Below are 19476 nucleotides of genomic sequence, written 5' to 3' on the forward strand. Positions count from 1 at the left end.
GCCGTGGTGACAAGAACAATATTACATCCAAGTTTCATTTAGCGGTGTGTGTGTGTGTGTGTGTGTGTGAGCGTTTGTTTGTGTGTATGTGTTGGTCGGCTCTTGACCCCTGACCCCGACTGCACCCCCCCCCCCCCCACACACACACTTCTTGTCTCCTGAAGCTCTGCGTCCTGATTCGTCCATTAAAGGTAACTTGTATTGAGCTGACCCCCCCCCCCCCCCCCCCAGCTCCCTTCCCAGCAGAGGAAATCGAAGGTAACCCTCCTCTGAGGAGAAAACGCTGCACTTGGCTGTTTAACACATCGGCGTGGGGACGGCGAGGGCGTGTGAGGTTGTGCGTTTGGTGAGGCGCTTACAAGTTTACCACCTGACCGCTGGCTGGGAGCGCCCCCCTCATCCCCCTCGCCCCCCTATTTGCTCTTTTGTGATCTGTGCCTCTGCCCCCCCCCAGCCCCGTGTGAAATAGACATTTTGAAAGATATGAGTAAGTAAGCAAAGAGAAGGCGAGGAAGGCGGCGAATGCAGCAGAACGCAGCGAGGAGATAAACATAAACAGAGCGCAGAGAAAGAAAGAAAGAAGGTTTCTCTCTGAGTCAGCGGCTTTTAGTAAAGTCTGATTAAACGAGGTAGGAAAGCGCTCGGGGTAGTAAATAACAGAGGTGTCAGAATGTTGCTTAATGACCTGGATATCTGCTGCATGAAATATGGATCTGCAGCTCTGTGCAGGAGCTGCTTTCTCCTTTAAAGCCTTAATGTGCAGGGCGAGAAGAGCGAGAAGCAGCTTTGCTTTACAGTAACTTCATATCACCGGCATTATCTTTGCTCCCATGAAGAAACAACATTACAGCCAGTCTGAGTGAAGGAACCTGTGGAATCAGCGTCTCCGTGCTGTGTTACTCTGTCAGCCCGAGACGCCGCCCTTCGCTCAGGATCGGCATTTTGAAGTTTGGCGTTTTCATTTTTAATTGGAGGTGATGTTGGAGTTACCGTGTCTGGCCCCGTGTGATCTTACAGGGAAGCACATTTTGTCTGACGTCCCTCAGTGATGGTGGCTTTATGATTTTATTTAAGATGACATGTGAACATCTGAAACTGGGTTTAAAAGCCAAACATGAAGCGTGTTTCATATGGGAGACGGAGAGCTGAGAGGTGTCAGGCTGCTCATAGAGCTAATGACTGTGGAGTGAGTGAGTCTAATGGTGGTCAAACCACCGCTCGTACTGAAGTGTCCCGAATCATCCACCTCAGCGTCACTCTCACTTTCTACTTTAACTAACAGCACTTCAAAATTGACTTTGATTTAATTACATGTGAATTTCTGTAAAAGTAAAATCTCCTCGATCGTCACATTTGGGTTGTTCGGATAAATAAAGCTCGGCTTGGATGTTTTTCAGCCTTTGTGTTTGAGGCTGAAGGGCGGAGAACGTTATATTCTGACTGTCCGAGCAGTTGGCGACCGCACAGGTGTGAGGGCATCAGCTCACCCCCCTCCTTTTTCCAGGGGGGTGGGGGAACCCCTTTCTGGGGAGGGGATTCTGGAGGCGGACTCAGCACTTTCTCATCTCCTCTCTCTCTGTGTCTCGCAGGGCTCCCTGATCAGCGGCGAGTAGAATCGGAGCTGAAGCCGGCTTACGGCGCCGAGCACACCGTCACCATCACGCTGTCTAAGAAAGCGCCCCCACCCACCTGCTGAGGTGACTGTCTGAGGTGACTCAGGGCTTTCAGGGGAGAGGAAGTGAGGCGGGGAAGGTGGAGGGAATAACTGTGAGTGGTTTGGGTATTTATAGGTCGCAGCAGTGTGGTGTGAATGAGTGAAGTGCAGGAGGAAGGAAGGAAGGAAGGAAGGAGAGGAGGGGAAGTCTCTGCTGAGCCCATTATGATGTTGCGTGTATGGGGTGATGATGACGATGGTGTCGCTCGCTGAGCAGTTGGACATGCGAGGAGGCTGCATGAGCATGTCGACAGATAATTCCTCTGTAATCCCGTTAGTGAGCCGGTGGTTCCTCCAAGTCCGAGCTGCTGCGTCGCACCTCTGCTATCTCAGCCGTCTCTGCCGGCCTGCGTTACATAACATCAATACGCCCGTGCGTGCGACCTGACATAAAGGTGAGGGGGCGGGTCAGGCCGGTCGGCCGGCCCGACGCTCCGAGGATGTGAGGTTAGTTCACCTAGCAGATATTTGTTGTGCAGCTGCGGAAATGCCTTTGCCCCATATCGGGAATATCTAGCCGAGGTGCAGAGGAACATGTTGCGTCGGTGTGTGAACAGCAGGCCCGATACATGCAGATTTATTTCAGCTGGTATTAAAGTGGGGACAGGGGCTGGGGCGGGGGGCCGAACTCTCCTCACATCACCTCTCGTGCTCTCCTCTGCCAATTTTGGATGCCGACACTAAACGGATCTGCAATAATTCAGATGGGACTGGGAATATATAGATGTGTGTGTGTGTGTGCCGTTGTAAAGTCAGGAATTATGGCAAAAAACGTCTGAATAATTTAGTGCTCACATTAATTTTCTGATGCCATTCTTCAGACTCTGACTGCGTCACTCTAACAAATGCGTATGTCGGAAAGTTCAGGGGATTTTGGAGAGTGCCTGTGAACAGTGAGTGATGGCAACCAGCCGGCTCTCAGCTCCCTCTTGTCTACCAACAGCTCCGTGTGAGCCCTGCGCGCCATATTCTTTTCTCAGAACTAACACGGCGGTGAATCGAAACAAAAAGGCCACATATTTTATTTATGTGTCAGAAGTGTGGTGAAAGGAGGGCCGGGGAGGGAGCGGGGCGTATCGCTCTATCTGCCGGCTGATATCACTCCACGTGGATCAATTCTCTCAGACAGGGAGATGAGAAAGGAGGAGGGAGGGAAGTAAGGAAAGCTGGAATGGTGGTCGTATCGATCCGTCAAAGAAATATAGCGTTGTGTGATTTGCTTAAACGTCCGCATAAACCGGAGCTGTCAGAAGTGGGCAGGCAAACCTCGACGTTGGGCCACGCGGCTAACCTGTACACGGCCTCTTACGTCCACTTCGTGTGGACACAGCAAAGTGGGCGTGCCTTCTCAAACATGTAGCTTCAAATGACCAAAATCTTCTCATCAAAGCGCCTGCAGAGACCCGTCTCAGTGCAATGAGTCCAAGAATCAGCTTCATGCGGAGCTTTGAGCGCCGTCTCAAACTCTGAAAGCTGAAAGTGACAAAAGCTGCAGTTCCTCTGACATCCAGCAGAGGCAGCAGTGAGTCGGTCCCCACAGGCTGCTTTCCAGCAGAAATAAACACGTTTACAGCACGTCCACAGAGGAGGATGTTTCTGTCACTCAGCTGTTTAAACTGAGTTTACATGTTAGGGGCGTGGCCTCTTTGACTGATAGGTGCATGGTGGCACAGGTGGCTGTAGCTGCTAGCTGTCTGCTAGCTTCACCTGAGCTAACTGCAACGTGTTTGTGCTGTTGGAGCATTTTTAATGACAACATGTGACCAATAATATGGCTGCTGTGAGGTCACTGTACTAGCAGACCGTCCAAGAAGGCGGAGCTCCAGTTTAGGTGAGTGAAATCCTAAGATTTTATTTCTAGCACAGGTTCATTAGTGCTATTATAATTATATTTAAGACGCCTACCCAGCAGGGTGATGTTCAAGTCACAGTTTAAGGCCAGAAAGCAAAGAACACTCAGCATTTCAGCTTGTCTGTGGCAGACTTTGGACCAGTCTAAATCTGTAGCAGCACATCTACACCTTAATCCCTGAAAACGCGGCCATGCAGCAGCGCAGGCTCACCACGCCGTCAGCAGCTACAGCAACCCTGAGCTAAAACTTCAGCAAGATGCTTATCAGGCTGAGATGAACTTGTTTTATCTCAGAAATACTTTGTGCCAGAGATTCGATGGTGAGTCCAGAACGGTCCCACCGGGGCGCAGAGACGAGCTCTGTTCCTGTCAGCGAATGCTACCTGGCACAAGGACAAGAGTGGACGGGGGAATGAAATTAAAGAGCAGTTAAAGAAAACTGGAGAAAAGAGCAGAGAGTGTGCACGGGGCCATAAAGGGGATAGTTTAACCATTGATCGAGAGCAGCGGTGGAAATGGCAGCTGTAAATCAATTTTATCTTGGAGCAGCTAAAGAGTGTTTTCTAATGAGGTTAATGCCACGTAATGGCTAAATTCCTCTGCTTAAAAGATGCCCTCAAGGTGGTGGCGAGAGATAGATGTCGCCACGGAAAGCTTAACACCTCGCATTCAGCGCGGAGCCGAGGGACGCCGTTTCTTTCAGGGAGTTTCTCTCTTAAATCTTTTTATTTGTCGGAGGGTTTCAGCAGCTCTTTACATCATCCTTCCTCTGGGCGGCTTGTTTTATCAGCACACAGAGACGACCACGGACGACGCCGGCCGCTCGCTAAATTATTCATCTGCCGTCCACTTCAGGTGTGATGAGTTCCTCTCCAACCGCAACTACAGCAACCAAAACAAACACGCAAAGCACTCAGAGATGGTCGGTCGGCTTGAACTCACGCCGTGTGTGCGTCCTCCTGTAGATGCAGAGGCCTGGCGGGGACTGCCCGTCACTCTGAAGCTGCTCCAACCTCAGTGAGGTCACGGCGTTCTCGCCGCGATGTGTTTGATGGCAGCAGGCGAACCAATCTGCTGCCTATACATGAAGCAGTTTGATTGGATGCTCTTTGATGCTCAGCCTGACCAACAGCCCGTTATGGCTGACACCTTCCAGATGTGAACACACTGGTTAGCGACTGGTCTGCAGCCAGTACTGGACTTTACCTGAACTGGTTTCATGTCTTTCTAACGTGGACCTTCAGGGAAACGGCGGCAGTCGAACGTTATTCTTTGGTTTCGGCGCTGGCGTATCGGGTAAATAACGCCGCGTGGTAGCAGTGGCTCACAAAGTCTCGTCGCCATCATCTGATTTTCTGAGAAACCCCACACCACAGCTGAGGGCGCGGTGCTACTTTGGGCATTGAAAAAGCGATGAGGCGATACGCAGGTTAATTTTTCTCTGACGGTAATCACAGAGTGCACAACAGGAAAATAATACAAGCAAACACGTTTTCAGTCAGTACTTCTGTCTCCTCGGCCGGCGTAGGGCGAAGCACTTAGGGTGGAGCGATGAAATTCAACAACTGATACAACCTCAGCTGATATGCACAGGGATTCCCACAGCTTCCTGTATCTAGCCTAATCACAAGCTAGCTAGCTAGCATGTCAGCAGACGCAGACACGTTAAAATATTACATTACACAAATTACATTAGTTAGTAATGGAGGCGTGAGGAATCCTCTTTGAGTGATCCAAGGAGTCTGTTAGCTGTAAACTAGACTCCTCCATAAGGTTGCTAATGGAAAACAGCTCCCAATCAGCAAGTGTTTTTTTGTGATTTGGACGCATTACGGGTGCATTGAGCAATCGCATTATGGGAGCGGCTCGGAGGATTCAGGTGATGCTTCATGATTCCCCGTTATTAAGGAACCCAGGCGTGCTCCGTGTACTGCTGCAGCAGCATCTTAATTACATGTTATTAAAGCTCGAAGTCAAATCCAGCAGAGCACCTCCGTGCCGCCATGGCAGCTCTGACACCTTGGGCGTGGCTGGCGAAGGATGCTGTGAGTCCACCGTGGGAACCTTTATGGGTGGAAGTGACTCAGTTTGCAGAAAGACCAATCGGAGGCCGTTCTTTTTGAGAAAGCCGACGGGCTCTTATCGCTTTTTTATTCGTCTTTGATTGAGTCACGAGGGACTCGTTCACGCCGAATGGTCTCAGCCACATTTGTGACGCGAGCCAATTGAAAGGCGTCCTCACAAATGGAGACTAGCGGCTCCTTCCTTAACCCTTTAAGACCTACCATAGAACCAAGTCCGCCAGAGCTTATATTATATGTTTACATGCTGTGGAGACATTTTTGGGAGCATTTCAAGTTGCTATACATCAATACAACCATTACAGCCTACATTTTAATAATATGTCTGCATTAAGTGCATAGTAATTACATAAATTGCAAAAAAAGTGCAATAAACTACAAAAAAATTGAAAATCGTTTTTGTTTTTTAACATATATTTCTAGTTAGAGAAATTTAAGAGGCTTATCCCTCAAAACTGTAAATACAAAAAAGTTGCACAAAATAGTTTCCCAGCACAGGAAATTTATTTTAAGTGTCTTCATAGTTTTATTTTTGAAATACACCAATTTTTATACACTGCAGGAAAAACGAAAATAAATATTATAATGCAAATTTGCAAAAAAGCAGCATATGCATCAAAATAAACTATTTCCAGCAGTGCAATATGAGTCCTAAGCATCCCAGAAACCACACAGAAAGTCATAAAGTCAAACATAACTTTTAAAAACACCAGTATAGGCTCATGAGGCCCTGATGGTAAAAAACTACATTTCCACAAAATGACATCACTTCCGGTTTCGGGCAGGTCATGGCGGACATGCGATAGTTCGCGCTGATGGACGTAGGAAGTGTTACAAACAGCTGATCGGATCGGCAAAGCGTGTTTCTGGAATATTATGTTTTTGTTGCTGCAAGTGCTTTTTATGCAGTTTTTGCAAAACTATATGTGGAAGGAAACTGTGACCGAGGACAAGCTGATGGCATAAGATGTAAGTACAACTCCTCCGGTTTCATATGCAAAAAAAATTATTGCGCTAGCTCACGTGGTTGCAGAGCTACCGGGATTTAAAAATAGTTACACAACACAGAGCGTGCTGCTCTGACCGGCTTTAAAGGGTTAAAGATGTCTGAAGCTGAAGGCCGATCACTCTGACTCCAAACTGGTCCAGTAAACACTATCCAGGCCAATCAAATCCAGTCCTGCGGGTTTGGGGGCGGGGCCTTTGCGGTTGTTTGAGTTTTTGTGGGTCTGCTGTGTGTAACAGCAGTTGGGCGGGTGCCAGGCCGCGCTGCATTGTGATGATCGATATGATTCACTTCCTCCATCAGTGACTGATTGGTTTATTATAGCACATGCGCTCATTCACCACTGTGCGTGTGTGTGCGTGTGTGTGTGTGTGTGTGCGTGTGTGCGCGTGTGTGTGTGTGTGTGTGTGTGTGTGTGTGTGATGAGCACATAAATCTGCTATGAGGCCAGATTTGAAAACGTGGATGCACAGGTGCTTTAAGGCGGTGCTCTGTGCAGCCATGGAAACATGAACGTGTGTGTGAGGAAATCGAGCACGACCGGCGTGCGGCATGAAACTTAAGGAAAGTTCATCTCCACAGACCTCTAGCATTGATCACTGGGGCCCTAAAGCTATTATCATGATCTAATTAGGTTTAACATAAGTCTGTGTCACGGCCCGGTGCAAGGCTGCCTTGTCCCCAATTCCACACTTTCACAGCACCCCAATTTAAAAATAGCACACATGCACCACATGAATACTAAGACTTTGTTTCATTTACACTTTAATGTCAGACGGAGGTCTGAGCAAAGAGAAATGATGTAATCCACGAGGCGCGGAGCGAGCGGGGGGGCGGTAACCTCCCAGGTTTCCCCTGTCGGTGCTCTGATGATCCATCAAAGGGAGAAAACACAGACTGCGTTTTGAAATGTTAATCTGCGATGATGTCGTGCTCATCGCCATACTGTGGGCGTCGCTTTAAAGAAACGGGTTAATATTCATCTCTGAATTTCTTCTTAAATGATTTAGAAAAAATGCAAATCTGGGACGAAGCGACGAGCGCTCAGGTGGGAACGCCCCGCGAGCCCCGGCCTTCTGGGGACGTGTTTGCACTGATATTGGCTGCACAGGGTCGGGTCGGGTAGGGCGCTACCTTTAAGTGAACGCTCTTACAGGCGAAAGGTGTCGGCGTGACCACGAGCGGGTCATCAGCGACGGGGTTTAATCAGGCAGAGTGTGTCTGCGCTCGCGTGAGCCGAGATGATCTGAATACGAGCAGGAAGCCGCTGACCTAATAACGCGACCTTTAAGGCGTGCCCATAAATAGAGCTGTCAAAGAAACAGCAGCACTATAAGACACCGTGTTTAATGTGCTCTGTGCAGCTTATATGTGGGTTGTTTTAATAATTACCTGCTCCGACACCTTATTCATTTTCAGCATGATTAGCGGCGGCGGCGGCGGCGTGCACGGCCGGCGCGGTGGGTGGCTGAATGCGAGCTTGCACACACACTGAACACTGTTTCCTCTTCACAAAGACACTTTTCCCTAATATTGTACAGTCTGTGCACGAGGGCCAGCCTCAGGAGCTGTGCCCCCCCCCTCGTACAGGGAAACACAAGTGCAAAAAAAAACGGCGTTAAGAGGAATCCCCTCCCTCTCCGCCGCGCCCGTGTCCTCTGTGATTATGAATAGTGGTAAGAGAGAAACGCATATCCCCCATTCAGATGCGTCCGTGGTTTCTGAAGGACCACTCTGGCCAAACGAGGACCCCCCCACCCCCCCGTTTGATTGATATGTGAAATCCGTCTCTCGCTGCAGCTCTAAAGGCGGACCCTGTGTGCGTCTGAAAGGTGCTCATTGTTGAGCGGAGACCACTTTGTCAAGAAACAATCCTGTTCCCAAGGAAGCTGAGCATGTCTTAAAAAGATACAGGCCCTTATTGTGGACATTGGGGAACTTTAATTTTGTGTGTGAGGTCATTTTAATCCTGATTAATTTTTATAGCAGCGCTTGTAGTTCAATGGCTGGTCGCCCTAATGCTGCAAAGGAAGGAGCAAAATAAAGGAAGAATGGCAGAGAATGGAAATCCCACCCACAGGCCCGCCGAACAATCCCGAACTTAAAGTGTCACGGAGAGCGAGGAGGAAGGGCGGGGGCCTTTGTTGATGGACACATTGGGATGTATTTAAGTTCTACAAAGGCGCGTCTCTGAATGGAGGCCTGATTTTTGCTACAAGGTTTAAGATGCACGGTCTAAGGGCGGATTTGCCACGGTGCAAAGTTTGCGTAATGTGCCACGGCGGCCTCTGAACCGGCGCCAAAGAGGAAAACGCGCGAGCTTCTCGGGTCGACGACAGACCTCTCGGACGCCGTCTCTCATGGGCACGTCAGAGCCGCCGAACGTCCAGTTAGTGGCTCAATAAACACTTTTTATTTTGTGGGATTGTTCGAACGTTGCAGGAGGCTCGCTCAACGCCACCGCGGCTAAATGCAAACTGGATCTCGTTTGAGAAACGGCGGGGTGAGACAAAACAGCGTGATTCATAATGGTTATTTATGTACCGTGTAGCTGCAGCGCAGCAGGGGGGCAGAGGCTCGGTCTTAACTAAGTACATCTTCCTCTGCTTAGCTTCTCCTCGGCTGGGCTCGCCGCCGATCTTCAGCGTTTTGATCATCCCCAAAATAACGAGTGCAGGAGTCTGCTGCACTGGAGCAAAGAAATTAGGTGGCGGAGTCGGCGGCGGCAGGCGGCGGCAGGCGGAGGCACACGGCTCCACTTACCTCCACTTTGGCGACCCCCCCACATTCCAGCAGATAGACACAGACAAACAAAGAGCGGCAGTAACCACGACTGCATTTACTGGCCCCCCCTTCTTTCCTCCAACTGTCCTTACGTGGCTTCCTTTGCCTCCCCCCCCTCTCCCCCGTGGTGCATTTGCCCCCCCGTGGTGCATTGCTAAGGAGTATGCAAGTATGCAAGAGCGCAGTGGTGCATTAGGACACCTGCTCTGTCGACCAGACTGGCGCTCGGACCAGAACCAGACCCATCAGAGCCGCTCTGACGTTGATCCTCCAGCCGTACTCCAAACGCGCTGTGGCGGCGGCGACCTTTGGCCGTGTGGGCGTCTCGTGTAGAGCAGAAGGATGTTGGTCCTTTATCTGTGCTGTTTATTCACATCATTTATTCATATGTGGACCACAAACACTCGGTGCTTCGGCCTCACACACACCAGGAAACATTGGAATGAGAAATATAAGAAATATAAGGACCTTTCTCCCAGCTTTTTCATTAATTCGTCAAAAAATGGAGCGAGTCCTGTTTCCAGAGGGTGGAGATGAACAAAGCGCGGACAGTTCAATGCTTTAGAGGGCACAATATGTTCTGTTACATTACACTGTGCTTTCTCTGCAAGCGGGCGAAGGCCGAGCGAAAAAGGCAGATTTTGCCACCTTATTACTGACGTTTGAATGAGTTCTCCCAAAGCGCCGCCCCGCGCCCCCGCCGCACCCCAACAACATACAAAAAATCTTATTCACTTAGTATGTAGGTCACATTACAGTGGTGTCTAGCTATTGGACATGGGCTTAGATAACTGTTTGTTGAGTATTAAATGCTTTCGCTGCATCAGCAGCCTCCGCCGCTGGTATTTCTCACACAGCTGTGCGACTGAAAGGAGGCAGCGCCGCAGAAAAACCGTGTCACCCCTCACGCATGCACCCTGCGCTTGTGTGCATTTGAAGCGCCGCGTTTGTGTAAAACGTTCACTTTTTGCACAAAAAAGCACGAGGATGAAAACGTCTGTGAAAGCGTGGTGGTCGAGGGCCGCGCTTCGGTGAATGCGAGGCAAACCCATTGACCTGAGGCAGCTCGGGCGGGCCGGGCTTTGCTTTTCTTTCCTCTTATCCCTGTTTGCTTTGGGTGACCTTGCACGCCGGCCCTGACGGCGTTCGCACAGCGCTGCCGTAATGGCTCGGGGAGTGCCCCGGTGAGGCCGCTCCTTTCCCCGCTCCAGCCTTCCTCCGTCGCGCGATCGCTTCAGCCGCTGCAACCTCTGATTTGAAAATGGCGAGGCGGAGGTGCGGGCCCGAGGAGAAAATTGCACCTGCTTTTATAGCAGCGGGGTCCGGGCGAGGAGTTAAGTGTTCACTTAAATCAGAAAGGCAGGAGACAAGAGGGGCGCGGAGCCGGCGCACAGTTTTGCCCTCTGTTGTCTTTGCATGAAATGAAAGATGCACAAAGTACGAATGTGTGTGTCTGTGTGTGTGTGTGTGTGTGTGTGTGTGTGTGTGTCTGTGTGTGTGTTTGTGAGTTTTCCTCCCCTCCCTCCATCCTTTGTATGAAATGAGCCCAGATGGTGATTGATTTTTCAAGTGCTGACATCCCTGCTTGAGAAGCACCCCTCCATTCCACACACACACACACACACACATGCACACACGCACACACATGCACACACACACACACACACACATGCACACACACACACACACATGCACACACACACACACACACGCTTCTTTGTGCCGAACAAGTCAGGCACACTAACATCTCGGTGCCATCATCATCTTGGTGACTGCCAGCAACCGCTATTGATTGACAAAAGTATGCATGCAAACAAACACACACACACACTCGGAGCAGGAGGTCACTTCCACTCTGCTGTGGACACGCAGACGTGGAAACGCTGCCTGAATGACAAATTAAAAACCTTAAAGACAATCTGATTCCGTGCAGTTCGCTGGCAGAACATCGATCAACAGTTTTGATTATTAAAGAAATAATTTTGCTCATTTAGTCGTCCAGGATTGTTAAACATCCCCTCGTTCCAGTCGCTGTGTGTCGTTTTTATCAAACGGATTTCACGGAGCGGCCTGTTCGCAGGACAGCTGACATGTTTCTAAAACCAGCACAATGACTGAAAAAAGAGGCGTATCTACTGTACGGTACTGTACGTCCACGAGGACACGTGACACAGGAAACCTGGAGCCGATCAAACAGCTGTAATAACACAAATGCGTGCTTTTATTCTCTCCATTTAAACTGAATAACGTTATTCCAGGTGAAATGTGCACAAAGACAGATTTTCCCCAACGCGTCTGTGCTGAAAGAGGAGCCGAGCGATGAAGCGGCAGAGCGCCGTACGCCGCAGCAGCCCCATTGAGCTAAAGTGGCTGTGTGGCTAAATGATGTCATTGGCTAACTAGGCGTTCTCAGGCCATTGCCTCTGTTTGCGTGACTAAATACATACAATTAAGGCCTCGGCACTTCTCAATCTCTGTGAACTCATTGTTATCCCCGGGTTCAAGTGCACTGATAATGGGGGCCGGAGGAAAACAGGCGTAGCGGCGAGAGAGACAGAGAGCTGGTGGGTAAAATAGACATCTCATTATTAGTGGCGTTCTCTGTCAGCCCGGCAGCGCCGCCGAAGCCTCGTTCACTAATCTGTCCCCTTCCCTGCCTTCCTTCAGCTCTTTGTCTTACCCTGCGTTTCCGTCCCCGTCGCTCTGCTGCGTGCCGTCTGAGCATGCTCGGCTCTCACCATGTTTTTGATAGTTTGGAAGAGCGGCCATTTTAATCGGCGCCTCTGAGAGCTAAAAACCCTCATTTAGGAAATAAGTAACCCTCGCTGGAGCTCATGTAGGGCTGTGGAGGTCACACTGTGGGCTGCTGTCATCACACACACTCGAGCAGATCGAGTGTAATCGTCTAAAGCGAGACTTCCCTGATGGCCTCGCCACTCGACAGCGATGCCCTCAAGTCTCCGAGAAAACTCTGTAACTGGAGAACAATTGCTGCTGTCTGTCTGAGTAACTGGATCAGTACACTGTGAGCGCACACACACACACACACACACACACACACACGTTTGTGTGACAGGAGGTGTTTTTAAAGGACCTTAGTGTTCTTCTTCTCTGATTTCCTGTCATGTGTTTGCTGCTGCAGCGAACGTTTGTATTAAACATAAAACTAATAGTGTGTGTGTGTGTGTGTGTGTGTGTGTGTGTGTGTGCGTGTGTGTGCGTGCAGTGACCTCAGGCTGCTACAAACACTCAGTTTATCACAGTCTTTTCTCCCTTTGGATCTGGATGATGTCACAAAGAGGAAGATAGAAGCCCCGCCCCTCAGACTGACTCTGACAGTGTTATATTTCTTTGTGACAGACGTGCTGACAGGTAAACGGGGTTTCCTAACGAGGTCGTTCCTCGTGTGCACGCAGCCCCGCGTCACACTGTGTTTCTGATCGGTCTCAGTCGCTGCATTAAACGCCTCACAGACGTGCCGCCGCCAGCAGACGTGGACGGCTCTCTCGGACATCGAGAACCTGAAACGAGGCTTCACAAGGTTTTCAGTTTGTTATGAACATGTTGAACATTAAACACACTGCAACAAAACAGCTGACAGCACAGCATAAGGAAAATAACGAAAGCAAGTCCAATAAAAAATAATCAATAATGCTGAATAAGTGTAAAAACATGTAAATAAAACACAGCACTGCGGTCTGTGAGGGGCAGCCAATCAGAAGAGCGCCGTCTTAACCCATATGGAAAAGAAATAGTAAAAACATACATGATTTACTCATGAAAGTAACTTTCTCATTACTTTCATATATTTTGTTAGTAAGTATCCAAAACATTCAAGTTTCATTATATAATTTTTCAAGAGGTCTTATATCTGTTTTCACTCTTGTTTGTTTTTCATACAAGTTTCATACAGACAGAAACTTTATAAGATTTATAATTTATATCTTTTCCATCTGTGAAGGCAGAGCAGCTACAGTAGCTCGTTTTAGTCAGAGGATCGGGTAAAGCAGGATTATTCTGAACAGCGATTCATGCAAAGCTGCTCTGGAGGTGAAACGAGAGGCTGACTTTCAGGTGGGGGGTGGGAATCAGGGTGGGTAGTCTGGGTAAATGGATCTTATTTAGCGGCGCATCAACACGTGTAAGGGGCCTCACGGCTCATTACTCTGGGCCCCGATCCTCCGCTCAGCCTCTGATGGATGGTTGGGGCTGCCGGGTGTAGGCGGAGGTGAAGGAGAGCGGGACGTCCCTCCTGCCTCCGCTGCTCAGTCCTCTGCGCCCTGCCTCTTTGCCGCTGCACATCTCCGAGCACGCTCAGGTCCTCCATAGTTAGTAGCGCCTGTTTGCTGATGTCGTCCATCCGCCTCTAAACGCTGACAGTTTATAGTTCTGGCATCTCTTCCTCCTTTAGCCACACCCACACACTGATGCCGCCTCCTCGTCCCTCCTGTTGCAGTCGGAGCTCAAATTATTTGAGTCCTTTCAAATTATTTCCGACGCTCTCGTCTCCGAGCACGTGCAGCAGAAGTTGCCCCTCCACTGGCTTCCTGTTTGTCTCAGGCCCCCCCGTCGCCGAGGTGATGTCACAGACTCAGAAACTTCCTTTAAAGCTCTCAATTTACCGGTCGACCTACGCCCCACGCTCACCTACGGTCACGAGCTGTGGGTAGTGACCGAAAAAAACGAGATCGCGGATACAAGCGGCGGAAATGAGCTTCCTCCGAAGGGTGGCTGGCCTCTCGCGTAGAGATAGGGTGAGGAGTTCAGGAGGGGGAGGGGCTCAGAGTAGAGCTGCTGCTCCACATCGAAAGGAGGCAGCTGAGGTGGGTCGGGCATCTGACAAGGATGCCTCCTGGGAGAGGTCCTCCGGGCATGTCCCGGTGGGACAGGACCAGGACACGCTGCAGAGATTATATCTCCGCTGGCCTGGGAACGCCTCGGTGCTCCCCCAAGAAGCTGGAGGAGGCTGGGGAGAGGGAGGGGTGGGCCTCTCTGCTTAGGCTGCTGCCCCCACGACCCCGGATAAAGCGGAAGAAGATGGATAGTTAGCAGGATAAATTTTTTGTTTTTTGTTTTGTTGTCTTTTGTTGATTTTTTGGTTTGACTTTCAAATGTAATAATAATATAATAATAATTGAATCATTTAGTTGTGGACCTCAGAGCGGTTTGACTGTTGCTAACGAACCGCTGAGCTCGGCCTTTCCGTGAGAAGAAGCAGGCTCTCGCTCATTTTCCACATTTTTAACAGAATTACATCCTTGAATGATCCGGCAGCTTCCTGAGGTTCTCCTGGATCGTCGTTCCCGGTGATCATCTTTTAAAAATCCGTGCAGATGTTACTCAGCGTTCCACAGGAACTTAAAGGAAACATCACGTTTACTTAGACTCCACTACTGTGTGTGTGTGAACATGTGTGTAGTCAGTGTAGTAAAGGTTTCAGGCTGAGGTGAACTTTTAAACCCTCACATTAGCACCCTGACACTTAATTGTTACCAGCACAGAGACCTGCACTGTAAACCACACACACACACACACACACACACACACACTCAGTCAAGTCGCTCTCTTTAAGCTCGTGCAGCATTCCTCTCATTCATGGAAGCAGGGCCCTCCTACTGAAGCGCTTAATTGGCTGCAGATTGCTCTTTAACCTCAGGGTTACACCACACACACACAAACAAGCCGTGCACACACACAAATACAAACACACACACACACACGGGCAGGCTGTTTAGAGTCTTAAGGGAGACGAGAGTGGTTTTTACAACTCTGGAGGGAGGTCAAAGGTCAACAGATTTGTAACAGACAACCTCTAAAGATCTGTCAGTCAAGGCTAAGATTGTCACACACACACACACACACACACACACACACGTCTCTGAGTGTGTGTGTGTGTGTGTGTGCGGTGCTTTTATTGTGGTTTCTGCAGAGAAGCTGCAGTCGCGACTTTTGAGTCGCTTTCTGGACGTCGTGAGTCCAAACGAGCCTCGGCGTGCCGGTGCGATCCACGTCAGCGCCGAGCAGCCCGTATCTCTGCGCCTGCTTCTCGGGGCTCTCGTGGCGGACGTCTCCGACATGTGTCTTTATTTACAGTTTAGATATTTTTACAGGCTTCGTGTGTTTCTGTGGGTTTGTTAGCCTCTCTGCTCTCCTATTGTTTATGATACACACTCAATATGCTTTTCTGCATGACTCACTCCCTCCTCTCAAGAATCAGGATCTCTGTGCTTCTCTCCCAAATCAGCTTTTGCACTTTTATGCACGAAACACTCGTCCTGACGACACGACAGCCTCTGACGCGCTCGTATCCCCGCATGCTTCACGGCATCGCCGACCTAGAGGCTGATTGGCCGGGCAGAGAAGCAGGTAGAGGCTGTGACTGTGCAGCCTTCGCCGTACAGGCTTATGAATGATTGAGCTACTGTAGCAGCGAGGGCAGATCATATTACAGACGCCATTTTGTTTGTTTCCCCCGCAGTATTTTGTGTCTCCTCCAGTTGTTTAACATATTTAATCCAAACAGGATGACGCCGTGTGTGTGTGTGTGCAGGCGGGGTGGCACGCTCAGAGTTAATGCTGCAAATTGTTGTTAGATGCAGGTCTCCCTCTGCCATGCGTTTTGGACAGGAAGGCAACGTGATTGGCTTTGTTCAATCTTCCTGGCAGCCGACACCAGCTGACATCTGTTCCCTCCTAACCACTCAGACTTATCTCCATCAGGGAACACACACACAGACTCACACATGCTCGTGTTTGCGAGGGAAAAAGCGTGTCCGCACTCGACGCACACACCGGCGCACACGTGGGCTCATTCTGCGGTGATGAAGAGTTCAGCCTGTGCCAGTTGCCACTTTTGTTACACGTGCACTGAAGTTATTAAGGAAGAACGGGCTTGATTTGCTCACGTGAGCCGCTCCGCTCCCCGCACGGCGGCCTGGGCGCGTATCTCTGTCGACGTGTGGAATCTGAAAGCACATAAAGAAGTTTTTTCCCCCTGAAACGAGAGGATGAGGAAGGGCGGAGGAAGAAGGACAGAAGTGCGAGAGGCTGTTTGAAATTAGCCCTCCACGCCGCGGTCTTGAAACGAACGTGACGCGTCCAGATTCGGTGTTTTCGTTGCAATTACCAGGAAACGGCAGATGAATTCTTCCCGGGCCGTGTGTGCCGTGTGTGTGTGCGTGAACGTGGCGTGTACCGACACGGATGTGTGAGCGTGGTCGTGTGAGCAGGTGGCAGGCATATTTGAAGATGACAGTAGGGGTCTGACCCATGCCAGGCTCAATAAAGCAGCCTTGTGACGGAGCTTATGTGACACGCCGTCCCCGGGGCTCGGCGCTCTTTCTCTGCCTCGCCTCGTGTGCACACGCACACATGTGCACACGCGCACGTTTCCCCTCCGTGTCAGATAGCGAGGGCTGATTGCTGCGGGTACGTGTGAGGTCTGTGTGTGGTCTGATGACGCTGTACGTAGCGTTAGCTCGAGCGCCGTTGATCCCTCACCTCTGCTTTCTCCACACGGCTCGTATTTCCTGCAGTAACGGCCGACCGCGTGTTTGGAAATGCGGGGAGCTGCTGACGCTCGTGCAGTCGCTTAGCGTCCTGCTGTGCGTCACGCCAAACCAGAAACCCGCAGCAGAGTACACAGAGCGCGCTCGGTCATGTGACGGTTTCAGCCGTTGGTTTTGAAGCGTTCGGCCAGACTCCCGTTTGGAGCTCGTGGTCACGTCCAGCTTTATTTGTTTCCTTCAGTTTACCTTTGTCTCCCCAGGAAGTCTCACTCAGATCAAAATCAGAGACACACAAACACGCGTTACACGCATCAGCGTGCAGACAGACTGCAGCGTGTGCAGTATGGCGACAGCAACGCCAAGCTCGCGTTTCTGTTCGCCATCGGAGGACAATCTCGCTCCAAAGCAGCTGTTAGAAAATGAGATTATTGACCTGATGATGCAGTTTTTCCTCCCATCGCTGGGCCCGCCCACCTGCTTCGTGAACCCGGTGAGTTGTCGGTCGCAGTCAGCGATGGGCGGAGCAACAGCACCAAAAACAGCTGCTTTTGCCTCCTGAACGTCTTCGTCTTTCGGATGCTCCTTCACGTGTCGCCCCAACCCAACATCCACCGCTGCCACGCCAACGCTAGCCGTCCGTCCATCACCCAAGACACATCAACAGGGCTTCCTCCTGGTAGGATGTGCCTGAACCATCCCAACCGCCTCCTTTCGATGTGGAGCAGCGGCGGCTCGACTCCGAGCCCCGCCCCGCCTCGAGGGAAACTCATTTATGCCGCTTCTATCTGCGCCCTCGTTCTTTCGTCAGTACCCAGAGCTGAAGGTGGAGGCGTGGATCGACTGGTACATCAAAGACTTCTTACCCAAAACCTGAAACACAACCAAAAAGGTTCATCGCTGCTCTGGATCAGATTGTTGATCACAGGCAAAATGACCATCGACCAATCGACTCTTCCACTCTCACACGGACCTGCAGAGCGGAGGATAAATCGTACATCCCAACATCCCAACATCCCAAACATGTTGAACATGAACTGTGCGGAGACAGCCACGAGGCTGCACGAGGAAGCAGGTTAAAGCGTCTTAATCACACGTCAGCTTGACAGTAGTGCTTTGAGGCAGACACGACAGGCTCTGTGACGGAGGAGAACAGGTTGGATGTTACCTGTCAGACAGACGCAGCTCAGATCTCTGCTGAAGCGCCTCTGCGAACAGCTCCGTGCTCGACTTTACGGTGATTTGTTTAGCGTTTACGAAGAGTCCTGAACTCGGTCGGTCCTTGTTGGGATCACCGTGTCTTCAAAGCACAACTTTAGGTTTGATGTTGGTGAACCAGGGTGCTCCAGATGTTCCTCCTGGAGAGGATGCTGAGGTGCTCCAGATGTTCCTCCTGGAGAGGATGCTGAGGTGCTCCAGATGTTCCTCCTGGACAGGATGCTGAGGTGAGCTGGAGGAGGTCTCCTCCGGGCTGCTCACGCCCTGACCGCTCAGCCAACCGTCTGAGCTGGCTCGGAGATATCGCTACTTCCTGTCACAGGTGTGACAGGTGAGGGTCCAGGTGATGAAACTGACCTGTAAACAAACAGGTTCGCCTCCACGCGAGACTCAAATAAGAACGTCAAAGAATGATTATTATGATTATTATGATTATTATGTCGCGCTACAAAAGAGCAACAGAGCCTCAGACTGTAACCACGATCAGAGATCAGACGTGTGCTTCACTTTATTTTCTCCTGAATGAATAAAATGATTAAAACAAGTTGTTTTGAATATTAAACTCCAAATTTCCAAAGTTCATTTAAAAAGGTTTAATTCCAACGAGCTGCTAAATTTAGTGAGAACAGCTTTTCTACGGTCAGGTCGGCCCAGCGTACGATCCTTCCCTCTCTTCGATGCAGAGATGTAATATTGTCATCATCATTATGAGAGCTTCGTGTGTGTTCGATGCTGCCGCCGATAAGCTGTCGCTTCAGATCACGTAAACCCTGACTGTAAGTGAACCTCGCACATAGAGATAAGTGTAATCTTGTAGAAGACAACAGAAGGAGATAAAAACGATTTAAAGGCGACGGAAAATGAAAGTAAACAGAGGAACTTTTTTTTGCTTATCTGTCCTTTCAGTTGTGGTTTCCACTTATTTGCTGACTCTGTAAACCAGAAGAAGAACGAGTGACCTGCTGTATTTGCACAGTTTTTTGAAAAGTGCAGCTCACTTTGCTGGAAAACAAGACCTGCAAGATAAAATCATCAGAGACTGTGTGTGGTGTGCATGCATGCACGCATTGCTGATGCAATCTTCCACGTTTCTAATAGTCGGAGCCTAAAACAGCAGTTGAGTCGTTTCCTACCTGCGGCTCCGCTGGAGTAGAGAACAAGAGCTCGTGTTTTCCTCTGCGTCACGCTCCGGTGCTGTGCCGCCATTTACCGCAAAGATCTGGCTCGGAGAGGAAGTTTCCTAATCGCTTCTTAGCTGTTTGTTTCATTTCAGTCTCAGAGTGTCAGAGATGGTTCCCGGTTATAAGACACCATTT

General features: G+C 50.1%; 2 protein-coding genes across 14 annotated transcripts in view; one reads left to right on the plus strand and one right to left on the minus strand.

Annotated features, from left to right (window-relative positions):
• LOC146526318 (uncharacterized) overlaps positions 1–204 on the minus strand; it is a 4323-nt gene extending 4119 nt beyond the window's left edge. Inside the window, exon 1 of the mRNA XM_085169018.1 lies at positions 1–204. This exon is cut by the window's left edge and continues 4119 nt beyond it. The gene's annotated coding sequence lies outside the window, so the exon portion shown is untranslated.
• znf536 (zinc finger protein 536) overlaps positions 1–19476 on the plus strand; it is a 225589-nt gene that overhangs the window by 62694 nt on the left and 143419 nt on the right. For 6 of the 13 annotated variants that reach the window (XM_085168898.1, XM_085168923.1, XM_085168907.1 and 3 more), the window contains one exon: positions 1590–1697. The exons of 5 other annotated variants lie outside the window; for them this stretch is intronic. The gene's annotated coding sequence lies outside the window, so the exon portion shown is untranslated. Of the gene's footprint in view, positions 1–1589; positions 1768–19476 lie in introns of all 13 variants that reach the window. 2 more of the 13 variants (XM_085168870.1, XM_085168887.1) reach the window with 2 other exon arrangements.

The sequence above is a fragment of the Neolamprologus multifasciatus genome, chromosome 1 (assembly GCF_963576455.1).
Source record: "Neolamprologus multifasciatus chromosome 1, fNeoMul1.2, whole genome shotgun sequence".
Classification (NCBI taxonomy): domain Eukaryota; kingdom Metazoa; phylum Chordata; class Actinopteri; order Cichliformes; family Cichlidae; genus Neolamprologus; species Neolamprologus multifasciatus.